Genomic DNA, 17,689 nt, shown 5'->3' with positions numbered 1-17,689 from the left:
TGGTCTTTCTTCAGCTTGAAATAATCTTTCACTCTGTTTAATCACTACTCCACCTCAATTTATTATCATTTTTTATTTCATTTTGGGAATTTTATTTTTGTACTTGATATTGAAAGGTTGTTGTTGAATCACGCAAATACACCAGGATTCTTGGCCCCCAGAGGAGAAGAATTCAACCCGGGGCCAGAGACGAGGCTTGATCACTCAGAGCTTTTGTATAATAAAGTTTTATTAAAGTATAAAGGAGATAGAGAAAGCTTCTGACATAGGCATCAGAAGGGGGCAGAAAGAGTACCCGCTTGCTAATGTTAACAACGAAGTTATATACTCTCCAATGAATCCAAAGAGTGTCTGGAGGTTGTAAAGACCTCACCACACCTACTCCCATAATTTACACTTTAAGATAACAGAATTAGCCAGAAGGTTTAACCCAAAGACTGTCCTTAGTCCAGAGACTGTCCTCAGGCAGGATACATTATTGTTATATAATACTAAGAAATGTAGAGAAGGAAAGGTTTGTCCTTTCTTCCTCCTTGAGAATTTCAGACCCCTCTCTCCTTGGGGACCCCTAGACTCCCTATCAACCTACCTAGGAAATGACTCTCTCATTCCCCCCTTTTCTTTTAGGAGAATTATGTTGCCTAGGGAAAAGGGGCGTCGTTCTTGTTCCATAACTGCTTCCGAGCTGACAAGGGGTGTTGTCCCTAAATTGGTGAGGCAACATATTCTCCTAATCCTCATATTGAGGCTATCTGATCCAGGGGCCCCAAAGAGTAGCTGGAGGAAGCTACAGCTGTTGCAGGAGTTTGAGCAACCATTTGTAACTTAAAAGCTTTCATGCAGCTAGAAACAAATCCAGTTATACAGTTACAGATGCAGGGAGCAAACAGCAAAAACAAAACAAACAGAATCAAAATTAAAAGTCACATTATGTCCATAGTTAAAGTGCAACGTGTTGCAGCAATCCATTTTAGGGTTGGTAGATGTCATCAGATGAAGAAGAGGCATCGCATGTGATTGTTGTCAAAGATATTCACAGACCTGGACGAAGTCTTTTCCTTGAAGTGGGGATGTCCACCTTGGGAAGCCTTCCACTGATGAAGAGGGGAGTGCTCCGCAGACCCAGCAGTTAGAAAGATTGTGGAATGCAGCGTAGGAGTGAGCCCAGGACAGGAAGGCATTGTCTTGAGGATCAAACGGCAGATTTAGGATTTTTGGAGTCAGTAGAAGAAAACTCACATAGATTATCAGGCCCATCCACTGCCCTTTGCTTAACTCTACAGCTCGGGTCAGAGCCACAAGCTCCACTAACTGAGCACTGGTTCCCTGGGGGAGAGATTTTGCTTCCAAAACCTGTTCAGCAGTCACCACAGTGTAACCTGCTTTACACTTTCCATCCCGAACAAAAGAACTGCCGTCTGTAAATATTCCCATGTCAGGATTGTCTACTGGGGTATCCATTAGATCCTCCCGAGCTGCATAGTTTAAAGTTAGGCATCGAGAACAATCTTGATCAGATGTTTCATTTTCCTTCTCAGAAAGGAAAGTGGCAGGATTTAAATTTTCACAAACTTTAAGCTTAGTTACTGGTCCTTCTAACAACAATGACTGATACTTAAGAAGCCTACTGTCTGTCATCCAAATATTAACCTTAGAATTTAAGATTCCACTCACATCATGAGAAGTCAGTATAGTAAGGTTTTGTCCATTAAATATTTTTAAAGCTTCAGGTGCTAATAAAGCAGCTGCCCCAATTACTCTTAGGCAGTGGGGCCACCCACATGAAACTACATCTAATTCTCTGCTTAGATAAGCAATAGGTTGCCGGTGAGGCCCTTGGAGTTGTGTCAAAACTCCCAATGCCACATCTTTTCTTTCAGTGACAAACAAATTAAATTCTGACCCTGTGGGCAAGCTCAGAGCTAGAGCTTGCGGGAGAGCAGTCTGAAAAACCTTAAAAGCCTTTTGAGTTTCTGGAGACCAAACCAGTTTGTCAGTTTGGGCCTGCTGAGTTTCAGCTATAAGTTTATGTAAAGGCCAGGCAAGTTCCCAAAGAATCCAAATGCAACAGTAACCTGTGATTCCCAAAAATCCTCTCAATTGTCTTAAAGTTATAGGTAGGGGATGATTTAGTATAGGTTTAATTCTCTCAGGGCCTATGGCCCTAGTCCCCTCTGATATGATTAGGCCCAGATATCTAACAAATTGTTAGATATTGTTGACAAAGCTGAGCCTTTTCTCTTGATGCCTTGTAACCACAGTCTGCCAGAAAGTTTAAGAAATCTTCTGAGGCTCGTGAACAAGCTTCCTCTATCTCAGCACAGAGAAAAATATCATCTACATATTGTAACACCACTGCTTCAGAGCTATTAAAGTTTTGTAGATCCCGTGACAAACTTTGTCTGAATAAGTGAGGACTGTCACGAAATCCCTGGGGCAAAACTGTCCAGGTTAACTGAGAAGCTGACTGCGTAGGGTCTTCGAAGGCAAATAGAAATTGACTTTCTTCTGCCAAAGGCACTGAATAGAAGGCATCCTTTAAATCAATTACTGAGAAATATTTGCCCTGTTCAGGAATTTCAGACAATAGAGTATAAGGATTAGGCACCACGGGGTGTAAAGGAAATACAGCCTCATTTATTATTCATAAATCTTGAACTAGTCTCCATTTACAATTCGATTTCTTTATACCCAAAATAGGAGTGTTGCAAGGACTGTTACAGGGAATTAATAGTCCCTGTTCTTTTAAATTTTCGATGATGGGTTTTAACCCTTCCTTAACTTCAGGTTTCAATGGATACTGCTTCTTATGTGGAAATACGTGTGGGTCTTTGAGCTTAACAACTACAGGAATAGCATTTTGTGCTCGACCCACAGATTTTTCCATCAGCCCATACTCTAGGATTTACATTTTGTTCAACTAAAGGGAGAGAAAGGAAGGGCTCCATATTCATGAAAACAGAGGCATGGACCTTGCTCAGTATATCCCTTCCCAAAAGGGGTGAGGGAGATTCTGGCATGATCAGAAACTCGTGTGAAAACAGCACAGAATCCCAGTTGCAAGATAAAGAATAACTGAAATAATACCTTTTGGCTCATCCAGACAGTACCATTATGGAAGCAGATCGGGAAGAAAGTGGGCCAGGGGCTTGAGTAAGCACAGAATAAGTTGCCCCAGTATCTAAAAGAAAATCGACGGATTGGCCTCCCACAATTATTAATACCCGGGATTCCTCAGGTGTAATTAGGATGGGAGCCTGTGTGGGGACCCCCGGGCACCTTCAGTCCTGATTGTCTTGAGAGTCCGACTCCGGAGACCTACGCCTCTGGGGGCAGTCTCTCTTCCAGTGTAGTCCTTTGCAGACATGAAGCCAAGGGCGGCTTAGATGCCTGAGGGCAATCCCGCTTGAGGTGCCCCTCCTTTCCACTGTAATAGCAAGCCCATCCCTTTTCACCTGGGCCCCTCTGGGCATTTTTCTCAGGCTGTTTAAGAACGTTTTTCATGGCCATGGCGAAGGCTTCCACCTTTTCCTTTGTTTTTTTTTTTTTTTTTGCCTTTCTTTCTTTTCCTCATATTCCCTACCATAATAGACTGAGCCAGTTGTAACAGAGTATCTAAACACTGATTTGGTCCATACGCCTGTTTTAATAGCTTACGGTGGATATCTGGAGCCGACTGAGTGAGAAATCTATCCTTTAAGATCACTTTTCCCTCTTCACTTTCGGGATCAATCTCAGTGAATCTGCGAAGGGCTTCTCTCAGTCTATCTAGGAATTTACCAGGAGCTTCCTTCTCCTCCTGTTCTATGTCTGCCAATTTGCCATAGTTTAAAGGCTTAGAACACGCTTGCCTAAGTCCTTCAAGAATACATCTAACAAAATGACTCTGATCCAATCTTCCTTTAGCTGTGTTGTAGTCCCAGTCTGGTTCTATAGTTGGGACCACCTGATTCCCAGTGGGGAGGGCCGCTATCTCGTTCTCCCTCTTCCCTACTGATTTATTACCAAGCCATTCATCTCCATAAGCAACCGCTTTTCCCAAAACTCGAGTCTTTGACTCGGGAGTCAGCATTTGTCCCAAGATACACATCACACCCTTCCAAGTGAGGTCATAAAGCAGAGTAACACCTTTAAAAGCTCTAATATATTTTTCTGGGTCTTCTAAATAGTCTCCCAGATCCTCCTTGATTCTTTGTATTTCTTGATAAAAGAAAGGCTTATTAACTCTCACAGACTGATTATTTCTCCCGGTGGGTGTTTCATAAAGAGGCAACAACTTGTGTGGCTGTTCCTCAGTCTCTTTGGCTGCTCTGCACATATGATCCCAGGGATAGATTGGAGAAACCTGTTTTTCCTCTTCTCTTTGTCTCCTGTCCTCCATCTCATCTCTTACTTCAATGGTCTGAGTTTCTACTGAAACCAGAGTAGTCTGAGGTCGTACTGAGACAGGAGTTGTTTGGACCTCCATGTGGGCAGTTTGAATCCCAGTTTGGAGTCCCCAGTACAGGGGCAAAGTAAGAGGACAGGAGGGAGCTGAAGGTTTCACGCCCAAATCTATACCCTTAGGACATAAGTCTGGCATATTTCGCAGAGAGAAAATGGGCAACACATATGCTACTTCTACCCATTTCCCTTGTTCCTTACAGAACCAGTCTAATTGTAGAACAGTATTATACTTGAGACCCTCCAACTGGCCACCGTTCGCCGTCCTCCAATGGATACCATGGCCATGCAGGATCACATAGGAAGACCAGGTGTGTCTTCTTTAAGCCCTGGGGATCAAATCTATCCCAGTTTTTCAGGATACAGTTCAAAGGAGTGAGGCTGGAATTGTTAGCTCCCATCTGTAAGAGAGAAAAAAAGTGACCAAGGCCATTTTTCTACCGGAGGTGTCCTTCCCTGCTCTAGATGGGGGTGTAGACAGACGTTACACCAAAAGCTTTTCCTTCCTCGTCGGACTTAGTCTGTCCCTTACCGACGCAGGCGCAGTCTGCATCCCTCCCAGTTCTACCACTGAGATGGGGTGAGGATGTACCAGGGGTAGACCTGATAGCATCCCTAGACGTCCAGCTCTTCACCCTTAACCTTGCTTGCCTCTGATGCCACCCGGGGTGAATCAGAGTAACCTTCTGGAATGCCTCCCAAGCTAAGACCACTGTGAGAAACATTCATCACCTGAGTGCCTGTGCACGACCCTGAGAATTTCCTGACTACAGTAAGACTGACGCAAACATAAAACTGAGATGTTCTTTCCAAGCATCACCACACCAGTATAATAGCCTCCTCTGATCTACTAAGAGCCAGCGTTACCAAAGAAAAAACCCATTGCAGTCCCAATCTGAGTAACCTTTAACCTCAGAGATGTTCTTGGAGCTAGAGTTCCATCTAGCTTCTGAACTTTTGATTCCTAGCGAGGCTAGGCGCTTTCTTGAATACCAATCCAAGTTTGGGACCTAAGCTGCAGTACACAATAACAGTATAGATCACAAGTCCCTTGAAAGTCTATGATCCAATAGATTAAGTTAGTACTTCTAATTCCCAAGGAGTTATGAAATGGTCAAAGAGACTGAAAAGTTTAACTGAGAAAGATTTCTGTCCACATGCTTTGCCCATTTCTGGTCGGTTCCCGAAGGAGACGTTGGGTGCCTCTTGGCATTGGCAGGTCGGTATAACTCCCCGACAGGTTTCTGCCATAAACCCTATGAGATCACCGTGGAACCGCAGAGCAGGGCCCTTTACTTGCTTCACGCAGGGCATGCCATTCATTCACACAAGCACACGGTAGAGTTAGTAAAGCATGGCAGAAAACGTGTTCACTAAGAGAACAAAGAACTAAAGCTCCAAGCATCCTTACCTTGTCCTGAAGGATCCCGGACGAGCCCCCAAGATGAAAGGTTGTTGTTGAATCACGAGAATACACCGGGATTCTTGGCCCCCAGAGGAGAAGAATTCAATCCGGGGCCAGAGATGAGGCTTGATCGCTCAGAGCTTTTGTGTAATAAAGTTTTATTAAAGTATAAAGGAGATAGAGAAAGCTTCTGACATAGGCATCAGAAGGGGGCAGAAAGAGTACCCGCTTGCTAGTGTTAACAACGAAGTTATATACTCTCCAATGAATCCAAAGAGTGTCTGGAGGTTGTAAAGACCTCACCACACCTACTCCCATAATTTACACTTTAAGATAACAGAATTAGCCAGAAGGTTTAACCCAAAGACTGTCCTTAATCCAGAGACTATCCTCAGGCAGGATACATTATTGTTATATAATACTAAGGAATGTAGAGAAGGAAAGGTTTGTCCTTTCTTCCTCCTTGAGAATTCCAGACCCCTCTCTCCTTGGGGACCCCTAGACTCCCTATCAACCTGCCTAGGAAATGACTCTCTCAATATCCTGTATCTGTCCTCTGAGACTCTTATTTTCTTTTTATTGAGATGAGATAGTGTGTGTGCATGTTTCTTAGCAAGAGAGGAAGATAGAGGTTGGAAATTTAGTTTCTTGTATTTGTTGAAGCTTTGTGCTTTGGGGACTCAAAGTGAAGGAGCAGAATACGAGGTTTGCTTCCCCATGAGGAGAAATAAGTGAAATTTAGGACTTTCAGATTCCCCGAGAAACTTTGTTTTGCTGATGTGCATGAATCTCCTTTAGTAACTGATGAATCTACAAATTATTTGACTTACTTTGGTATACTTAGAACTTTACAATATTTTTACCTAAGTAAACCTGTAGGAGACCTGCACTCATAATGCAAATGGATTTTTGTTCCTGTGATTACGAGAAAGCTCCAACTTGAACCTGGAGAGAACTGAGAATAGGATATTTTTCTCAGAGCCTCAGCTGAGAGAGTGGTTTCTTATATGTGTTCGGTCAGATTATAGAAATAGCAGTTGCTCTACCTTCAAGCACTTGCTTGTGTAGTGCATCTTGAGAGTGCCCAGTAACCTCACTTATATGGATAATAAAAGAACACAAATCCATTAGCTGGAAAAAAAAAAAAAAACCTGCAACTCTCTTAAGAGTCCTCAGACACTTGAGGGAAAAAAAGCAAAGCTCAAGATAGAGCAAATGGTTTCCACTGAAGGTGGAAGAAAGACATGAGAATTTTAACAACAGTGATGCAAAGATAATTCTAGAAGCACTTAAGAACACACATACATAAAAGTAAATGATTTTTGGAACATAACATGTTCTTTTAGTTAAAAAATCAATCAGATATATATGCATTTGTCTCTAGATAATCAAATCAACTTAGAGTATTTCTTATGCAACTAAATAGCTAGACCTGTGGGAAGCACTACTCATGGATAAATTAAGTTCTCTTTGTCTAGATCTGTCAGAACAGAGGTAAATTTTGACTGAATTCTGGTGTAACATTATATATATATATTTCATGGCCTTCTCATTACAGTTTGTCTTTGTGTATAAGAGAAATGTTAGATGATCAGTGTATTTGTCACCTTTAAACTTTAATTTTACTGGGGTCATAAGAATAGTGCTATAAAGGAGAATAAATTTTTTTCACAGACATAGGCTATGTGTAAATAAAACTAAACAAGCTGCCATGCATGTATGTTTCCATTTCTGTTAAATTATTGAGAGTAAATAGAACATAGTTGATTCAGTTATTTTTACATGGTATTTGTCATATTCTAGTGAAGGGCAAAATTTTATCTATTTTGCTATGTAATTGAAATTAAATTTCTTTCTGCTTAAAACCTGAATTAACCAGGTATGAATCTATATTGATATTATTCTCTATAAATTTATAAACTCGGTTTACTCTTGTTTCTTAGGTTTTGCCTGTTTAATCTACTTATGAGTGTTTAGACAAATGACATATGGAAAAATATACTTTGAATGTGTATTTTAAAAAATTGGTTTCTCTCATTTTACATAGGTGAATAACAACATTACTTTTGAATACATTAAGGCAACTATATTGAGATTTCTTTATGTGTTGTATGAAGAATTTTTTGAATTTCACCATCTATTATATATTTAACTTCTGTTTTCCACTTATGCAAAAGCATTTTTAGATATTTTATGTGAAAATTTATCCTGATCACAAACTTCCATATATTTTTCCTGCTTATTTCTATTGGCTTGTCTTTCTTTTTCAGTTATTAGATACCAAGTGAAAAGTGTACTTTAATTTGTACCTGGTGTCTTCCAAGAAATTACTGATTATCTGTTTCTGTGAATTATTCTTAACTCTTTTACTTGGTTCTGTTTAATTAAAAACTATTGATAGAGTGCCTGCTGTAGGTTAGGCACTGTGTTATAGAATAAAAAAAGATACATTGTTCCTACCTTCATAGAGTGTATATTCTAGTGTAAAACGTACCTAGTAAGAATCTAAACATTTAATCAGATCTATAAGTGCTAAAAAGTAGAGGTTCTAAGAAATCAACACACATTTAGAACATTATCCCTGTAAACAAGTAAGTAATTAGATTGGGTGTAATCAAACATATGTAAGATGCAGTCCCAAATATTAGGGACTTCTCAAGTCTAATTGGAAGACAGACTAGTAACAGACAATGAAAATAGCTGCAATAATTGCTCTGGGAACACATACCTCATCCCATATTTGGAGCTCAAGAAAGGCCTTTTAGAAAAGGGGACAGCTAAATTGAGTGTCCTGAAGGAGTATGATTAGTAGATATCCAAGTGAGGATGGGAAAGGGGGTGGTAGAATTATTCTGGGGACTAGAATCTATGAAGTGAAGACAGAGGACAGAAAAAGAATAAATAATTGGGGACCAAAGTAGCTAATTATGACTAGAGTATCACATTTTGTCTAATTTTTAATATATTGGGTTTCCAAAGGAATAAAGAGTTCATAGCTTCCTATTTTTGTTGAATTAGTTCATTTAACGTTACGAGTTTAAACTTGAGGGCAAGAGTCTCTGAGTTTGAAAACCATTCCTTCCTGGCTGTGTGACCTTCGGCAAGTGATTTAATGTCTCTGTACCTAATTTTCTTTATAAGTAATTAGATAATAACAAGACATTCCATATATGCTTCTCATGAGGATTATACATCTCTACATTAAAAGTTCTTAGAAGAATTTATGGTACATAGTCAATACCAATTATGTATTCAGTTCAGTTCAGTTTAGTATTACAGTCGTGTCTGACTCTTTGTGACCACATGAACCACAGCACACCGGGTGTCCCTGTTCATCACCAATTCCCAGAGTCCAACCAAACCCATGTCCATCGAGCCGGTGATGCCATCCAACCATCTCATCCTCTGTCATCCCCTTCTCCTCTTACCCTCAGTCTTTCCCAGCATCAGGGTCTTTTCAAATGAGTCAGCTCTTCACGTCAGGTGGCCAAAGTATTAGTTTCAGCTTCAACATCAGTCCTTCCAATGAACACTCAGGACTGATCTCCTTTAGGATGGACTGGTTGGATCTCCTTGCAGTCCAAGGGACTCTCAAGAGTCTTCTCCAGCACCACAGTTCAAAAGCATCAATTCCTCAGAGCTCAGCCCTAATTATGTATCAGGCATTATTATTTTTTAAATAGATATGCATATTAATGGCAACAGGTGAGGATAATCTAGTATAAGGCATTGTGATCGAATAGAAAGGGTGTTGTTCAGTCTCAAAATCATACCCAACTCAGTGGCACAGGCCAGATATATAGGAATTTGTAGGTGAGGAGGAAAAGTCAGAAAGAAAGATAAAGCCCAGATTACGTTTGAGGCAAAGGCTATTGTGATATTTTCATTGTTGTTCAATCAGTGTGTCATGTCTGACTCTTTGCAACACCATGAACTCAAGCACACCAGACTTCCCTGTCCTTCAATATCTCTGGGAGTTCGCTCAAACTCATGTCCATTGAGTTGGTGAGGCTATCTAACCATCTCATCCATTGTTGTTCCTTCTACTGCCATCAATCTTTGCCAGTATCAGGGTCTTTCCCAATGAGTCAACTCTTCGCATTAGGTGGCTAAATTATTGGAGTTTAAGCTTCAGCATCTGTCCTTCCAATGAATATTTAGAATGATTTCCTTTAGTATTGACTGTTTTGATCTCCTTATAGTCCAGGGGATTGAAAGGTTGTTGCTGAACTATGAAAAGACACCAGGATAATTGGCCTCCAGAGGAGAGGGATTCAATCCAGGGCCAGAGACAAGGCTTGATTGCTCAGAGCTTGTGTATAATAAAGTTTTATTAAAGTATAAAGGAGATAGAGAAATCTTCTGACATAGGCATCAGAAGGGGGTAGAAAGAGTACCCTCTTGCTAGTGTTAGCAACGGAATTATATATTCTCTAATTAGTTATTCAGTTCAGTTCAGTCACTCAGTCATGTCCGACTCTTTGGGACCCCATGAATGGCATCACACCAGGCCTCCCTGTCCATCACCAACTCCTGGAGCTCAGTCAAACTCACATCCATCGAGTCAGTGATGCCATCCAGCCATCTCATCCTCTGTCGTCCCCTTCTGCTCCTGCCCCCAATCCCTTGCAGCATCAGAGTCTTTTCCAATGAGTCAAATCTTCGCATGAGGTGGCCAAACTGGAGTTTCAGCTTTAGCATCATTACTTCCAAAGAACACCCAGGACTGATCTCCTTCAGAATGGACTGGTTGGATCCCCTTGCAGTCCAAGGGACACTCAAGAATCTTCTCCAACACCACAGTTCAAAAGCATCAGTTCTTCAGTGCTCAGCCTTCTTCACAGTCCAAATCTCACATCCATACATGACCACAGGAAAAACCATAGCCTTAACTAGACGGACCTTTGTTGGCAAAGTAATGTCTCTGCTTTTGAATATGCTATCTAGGTTGGTCATAACTTTCCTTCCAAGGAGTAAGTGTCTTTTAATTTCATGGCTGCAAGCACCATCTGCAGTGATTTTGGAGCCCAAAAAAATAAAGTCTGACACTGTTTCCACTGTTTCCCCATCTATTTCCTATGAAGTGATGGGACCGGATGCCATGATCTTTGTTTTCTGAATGTTGAGCTTTAAGCCAACTTTTTCACTCTCCACTATTACTTTCAACAAGAGGCTTTTTAGTTCCTCTTCACTTTCTGCCATAAGGGGGGTGTCATCTGCATATCTCAGGTTATTGACATTTCTCCTGGCTATCTTGATCCCAGCTTGTGCTTCTTCCAGTCCAGCGTTTCTCATGATGTACTCTGCATATATGTTAAATAAACAGTGTGACAATATACAGCCTTGACGAACTCCTTTTCCTATTTGGAACCAGTTTGTTGTTTCATGTCTAGTTCTAACTGTTACTTCCTGATCTGCACACAGATTTCTCAAGAGGCAGGTCAGGTGGTCTGGGATTCCCATCTCTTTCAGAATTTTCCACAGTTTATTGTGATCCACACAGTCAAAGGCTTTGAATAAAGCAGAAATAGATGTTTTTCTGGAACTTTCTTGCTTTTTCCATGATCCAGCGGATGTTGGCAATTTGATTTCTGGTTCCTCTGCCTTTTCTAAAACCAGCTTGAACATCAGGAAGTTCATAGTTCACGTATTTCTGAAGCTTGGCGTGGAGAATTTTGAGCATTACTTTACTAGCATGTGAGATGAGTTCAGTTGTGCAGTAGTTTGAGCATTCTTTGGCATTGCCTTTCTTTGGGATGGGAATGAAAACTGACTGTTTACATTTCTGTGGCCACTGCTGAGTTTTCCAAATTTGCTGGCATATTGAGTGCAGCACTTTCACAGCATCGTCTTTCAGGATTTGAAATAGCTCAACTGGAATTCTATCACCTCCACTAGCTTTATTCCTGTGATGCTTTCTAAGGCCCACTTGACTTCACATTCCGGGATGTCTGGCTCTAGGTCAGTGATCACACCATCGTGATTATCTTGGTCGTGAAGATCTGTTTTGTACAGTTCTTCTGTGTATTCTTGCCGCCTTTTCTTAATATCTTCTGCTTCTGTTAGGTCCATACCATTTCTGTTCTTTATCCAGCCCATCTTTGCATGAAATGTCCCCTTGGTATCTCTAATTTTCTTAAAGAGATCTCTAGTCTTTCCCATTCTGCGGGGAGCCGGTGAGGCATTCTGCTCATGACAAAGGTCATGAGGAAGGAGGCTCGGCATACGCAAAGGCGGGATCGAGCCTCAGGAGTCCCCCCGGATATTCTCGAGCATTTTCCCCCAAAAACCAGAGTCTGCCTACTTTATTGCTTTGTGCTCTCACCTCTGACTTTACTGGGGGCTGTCCCCTACCACCATCTCTCTCTCTCTCTCTGTCAAAGAGTTAACTTACAGCTCCAATTAATAAAGTTCCTGGGCAATTAGGAGTGTTTAAATCCAAACCCCTCAGATGGCTCTCTAACTCGCCTGACAAGTTTACCCGGACTCCTGCAGCTATGCATACGATTGTTTACAGTCTCCTAGCCTCCAGAGGCACTGGAAGCTTAAGATATTCAAATAGCTTAGAGCCTCTCAGAGAGTTAAAAACTGTCAGAATAAACTAGTAAAGGATTTCATTGATGAGTCAATGCTTGTTGCCAAGTTTTCACATCCCCTGAATTGTATCCTTGAATGTGTATTAATTAATAGTTGGTATATAGTAAAAAATAAGTAGTGGCCTTGGTGTTAGTAACTTTAGACCCTTAAGGTAATAAATTCTTTCTTTGTTGTAAACCCATTACACATCCGCCCTATAGGAATGCAATTTTATCTTTGGAAGATGGTGCCAAACCTTAAAATAATTACTCTTAGAGAAAATAAGTCTTTGTTGATAAGTCCTTGTCAAGAGTCATAAAATGTTAGTAGGCCTTCTGGCCAGAAGATGATGTAAATCACCTAAACCATTTGTATACGATAAATTTGCAGGAAAGAAACCTTGGTTTTTGATAAGAATCAAAGACTGCTGACTTTGCATCCCTATTATCCTCTATGTGTAACTTAGGTATAAAAGCCCCAGTTAAAAATAAAGCTACGGGCCTTGCTCACCAACACTTGGTCTCCCCATGTCATTCTTTCTTTTAAACTTCCAGCTGAGTCTCCATCTGAGCTGGAACCCACCACGCTTACTAATTATGCCTGGGCTTCTAAGACCCACTGAGAAGGTGTCTAGGGTGAGGCACCTTCCGCTATTCGAGAGGGCGCCTGCTCACGTAGTGGTGCAAACTTCTTGTCTTGAAGTTTTATTGGTCTCCCGCGTAAACCAAGCTACTCAGCTTCTTTTCTCCACTGAATTTTCCTACTGAGCTATCCTCATTCTATTGTTCTCTATATCTCTAATTAGCATATAAATAGTCGCCGACGCCGTCTCCCCTTTGAATACCCTGGATCAGCCGGGGCTGGTCCTCGGCACCATTCTGTTGTTTTCCTCTATTTCTTTGCATTGATCACTGAGGAAGGCTTTCTTATCTCTTCTTGCTATTCTTTGGAACTCTGCATTCAGATGCTTATGTCTTTCCTTTTCTCCTTTGCTTTTCACTTCTCTTCTTTTCACAGCTCTTTGTAAGGCATCCCCAGACAGCCATTTTGCTTCTTTGCATTTCTTTTCCATGGGAATGGTCTTGATCCCTGTCTCCTGTACAATGTCACGAACCTCATTCCATAGTTCATCAGGCACTCTATCTATCAGATCTAGGCCCTTAAATCTATTTCTCACTTCCACTGTATAATCATAAGGGATTTGATTTAGGTTCAATCTGAATTTGGCAATAAGGAGTTCATGATCTGAGTCACAGTCTGCTCCCAGTCTTGTTTTTGCTGACTGTATAGAGCTTCTCCATCTTTGGCTGCAAAGAACATAATCAATCTGATTTCGGTGTTGACCATCTGGTGAATTAGTTATTGCTGTGAATCAAAAGAATATTTGGAGGTTGTAAAGACCTCACTAGACCTACTCCCATAATTTACATTTTAAGATAACAAGATTAGCCAGAAGGTTTTTTCTAGAGACTGTCTTCAAGCAGGATACATTATTGTTATATAATCCTAAGGAATGTAGAGAGAAAAAAAGTTTGTCCTTTCTTCCTCCTTGAGAATTCCAGAGCCCTCTGTCTTTGGAGACCCCTACTTCTTATCAACCTGCCTAGGAAATGACTCTCTCAGGATGCTCAAGAGAATTCTCTAGCATCACAACTCAAAAATATCAATTTTTTGGTGATGCCTCTGGTTTTGAATATGCTGTTTAGGTTTGTCATAGCTTTCTTTCCAAGGAGAAAATGTCCTTTAATTTCATGGCTACAGTCAATGTCCACAATGATTTTGTGATCTCCACAGTCAAAGGCTTTAGCATAGTCATTCCCCCCTTTTCTTTTAGGAGAATTATGTTTCCAAGGGAAAGGGGTGTCGTTTTCATTCCATAACTAGTTCCTGCTGTTTAGGGGAGTGATCCCTAAATTGTTAAGGCAACATATTATCCTAACCCTTATACTGAGGGTCTCTGATCCAGGGGCCCCAAGTAATAGTTGGAGGAGGCTGTGGCACTAGTAGGAGCTTAGACAAGCATTTGTAAATTAAAAGCTTTTAGATGGTTGGAAAACCCCATTATACAGTTACAGACATAAGGCAAAATAGTCATTAAACCAAGTTAAAATCAAAATGAAAAATCACATTATGACCATAGTTACATCAGTCCATCTTAAGGTTGTTAGATATCATTAGATGAAGAACAGGCATCACATGTGATTGTTGTCCAAGGTATTTGCAGACTTGGAGAAAGTCTTTTCCTTGAAGTGAAGATGTCCACTACAGGAAGCCTTCCACTGATGAAGAGGGGAGCACTCCACAGACCCAGCAGTTAGACTGATTGTGAAATGCTGTGTAGGAGTGAGCCCAGGACAGGAAGACGTTGTCTTGAGGATCAAATGACAGACTCAGGATTTTTGGAATCAGCAGAAGAAGGCTCACATAGATTATCAGGCCCATCTGAAAAGTACAAAGTCAGAGCATAGAAAGTAAAGACATAAAATGAAGTCACTTAGTTCTGGTCAGGGTGCTACCTCTTAACTCGAGTGTGATGTACCCATGAATCAGTTCCTGGCACTTTGACAGCTGTGGGAGAAGAAAGAATAACCTGGGGAGGGCCTTTCCATAGGGGCCCAAGGGATGGGCCCCCAGACCCCAAGGTTTTTATGAGGACCTCTGTTCCTGGCTCAAATAGAGGCTTGCTTGACTCAGAGGCTGGGTCAGGAGTCGTCTCCCAGAATTCTGCTAATGCCTGTTGAAAAGCTGAGAGCTGAGTTACATAACTAGTAAATTCCAAGGCTTCAGGGTCTATAACAATGTCTGTGTGTAAGAAAGGCCTTTCATAAATACATTCAAAGGGGGACAGTCCCTCCTTTTTGGGGCAGTTTGAGCCCTCACTAAAGCTATGGGTAGGACTTTAATCCAATTGTCCTGCGTCTCTTGGGTTAATTTGTGCAGATGTCTTTCAATAATGTCATTAGCTTTTTCAACCTTTCCTGAGGATTGGGGTCTCCAGGAGCAATGTAAGTGATATTCTATTCCTAGAGCCTTAGACACCCCCTGAGTTACAGCAGCTTTAAAGGAGGAGCCATTGTCACTCTGAAGGCTCCGTGGCAGCCCAAACCTGGGGATAATTTCATGGATTAAAATCTTTATAACCTCCTTAGCCTGTTCACTACGACAGGGAAACGCTTCAGTCCATCCAGTAAAAGTATCCACCCAAACTTGTAAGCAAGAATATCCATTAGCTTTTGGCATATGAGTAAAATCAATTTCCCAGTCCTCCCCAGGATACTTCCCACTTCGTTGTAATTCAGATTTTGCTAGCTTTTCAGTCTTTGGGTTATTTTTCTGACAAACCTCACACCTTTTGATAATGTTCTTTAAAGATTTCATTAGATTTTTACCTTCAACCAAACGAGAAGCCATCTGGTAAGTACTCTCTGCACCCAAATGAAAACTCTGTTGTAAAACCTTAAGAATTTTCCACTGAGCACTTTCAGGAATTATTAATCGTCCATCCTTGGACTGTAACCAGCCTTTATCAGTAATCTTTGCTCCTGTTTTCTCATATCTTTCTAATTCTTCCTCAGTGTATTGTGGTTTTTCCTGTTCCACAAGACCTGTCCAGATCAAAGGCATCTATGGTGAAGGGGTTACGTAAAGTGCCAATTTTCTGGCCTCACAGTAAGCCAACTGATTACTTTCAGCTCCTTTACTCCCATCTCTGTTGTGTCCTTTGCAATGCATAACAGCTACTTCTTCAGGGCAATATATAGCAGTTAAAAGTCTCTCAATTTCTCTGAAATGTCTAATAGGTTCTCCTGTTACTGTTTTTTAAACAGTCTTTCTTTCCATTTTGCAGTATGAACATATAAAGTCAAATAAGCATACTTAGAATCAGTGTAGATATTTACCCACTTCCTTTTGCTTAACTCTACAGCTCGGGTCAGAGCCACAAGCTCCGCTAACTGAGCACTGGTTCCCTGCGGGAGAGATTTTGCTTCCAAAACCTGTTCAGCAGTCACCACAGCGTAACCTGCTTTACGCTTTCTATCTGGAACAAAAGAACTGCCATCTGTAAATATTTCCATGTCGGGATTGTCTAATGGGGTATCCATTAGATCTTCTCTAGCTGCATAGTTTAAAGTTAGGAATTGGGAACAATCTTGATCAGATAGGTGTTTCATTTTCCTTCTCAGGAAGGAAAGTGGCAGGATTTAAATTTCCACAAACTTTAAGCTTAGTTACTGGTCCCTCTAACAACAATGACTGATATTTAAGAAGCCTACTGTCTGTCATCCAAATATTAACCTTAGAATTTAAGATTCCACTCACATCATGAGAAGTCAGTATAGTAAGGTTTTGTCCATTACTTATTTTTAAAGCTTCAGGTGCTAACAAAACCGCTGCCCTAAATACTCTTAGGCAGTGGGGCCACCCACGTGAAATTACATCTAATTCTCTTCTTAGATAAATAATAGGTTGCTGGTGAGGCCCTCGGGGTTGTGTCAAAACTCCCAAGGCCATACCTTTTCTTTCAGTGACAAACAAATTAAATTCTAACCCTGTGGGCAAGCTCAGAGTGGGAGCTTGCAGGATAGCAGTCTGAAGAACCTTAAAAGCCTTTTGAGTATTTGGAGACTAAACCAGTTTGTCAGGTTGGGCCTGCTGAGTTTCAGCTATAGTGAAAGTGACGTCGCTCAGTCCTGTCCAACTCTTTGCGACCACATGGGCTGTAGCCTACCAGACTCCTCTGTCCATGGTATTTTCCAGGCAATAGTCCTGGAGTGGATTGTCATTTCCTTCTCCAGGGGATCTTCCCAACTCAGGGATCGAACCCAGGTTTTCCACATTGTAGACAAACACTTTACCGTCTGAGCCACCAGGTAAGTCAACAAAGTCGACTCTTTGCGACCCCATGGACTGCAGCCTACCAGGCTCCTCTGTCCGTGGATTTTCCAGGCAAGAGTACTGGAGTAGGGCACCATTGCCTTCTCCAGCGACAGTAACCTGTGATTCCCCAAAATCCTCTCAATTATCTTAAAGTCATAGGTAGGAGATGACTTAGTATAAGTTTAGTTCTCTCAGAGCCTATGGCCCTAGTCCCTTCAGATAAGATTAGGCCCAAATATCTAATAGATTGTTGACAAAATGAGCCTTTTCTTTTGATGCCTTGTAACCGCAGCCTGCCAGAAAGTTTAAGAAGTCTTCTGAGGCTCGTGAACCAGCTTCCTCTGTCTTAGCACAGAGCAAAATATCATCTACATATTGTAACACCAC

General features: G+C 41.3%; 1 pseudogene; it reads right to left on the bottom strand.

The window, feature by feature from the left end:
* The window catches only part of LOC106701526 (glutamate dehydrogenase 1, mitochondrial-like), a 50,763-nt pseudogene extending 34,263 nt beyond the window's left edge, over positions 1-16,500 (bottom strand).
* Between the last annotated feature and the right edge of the window lie 1,189 nt (positions 16,501-17,689).

Source organism: Bos mutus, chromosome X (genome assembly GCF_027580195.1).
Source record: "Bos mutus isolate GX-2022 chromosome X, NWIPB_WYAK_1.1, whole genome shotgun sequence".
In the NCBI taxonomy this organism is placed as follows: Eukaryota; Metazoa; Chordata; class Mammalia; order Artiodactyla; family Bovidae; genus Bos; species Bos mutus.
Note: the sequence above shows the minus strand (reverse complement) of the source record. Positions and strands in the feature narration are given on the sequence as shown.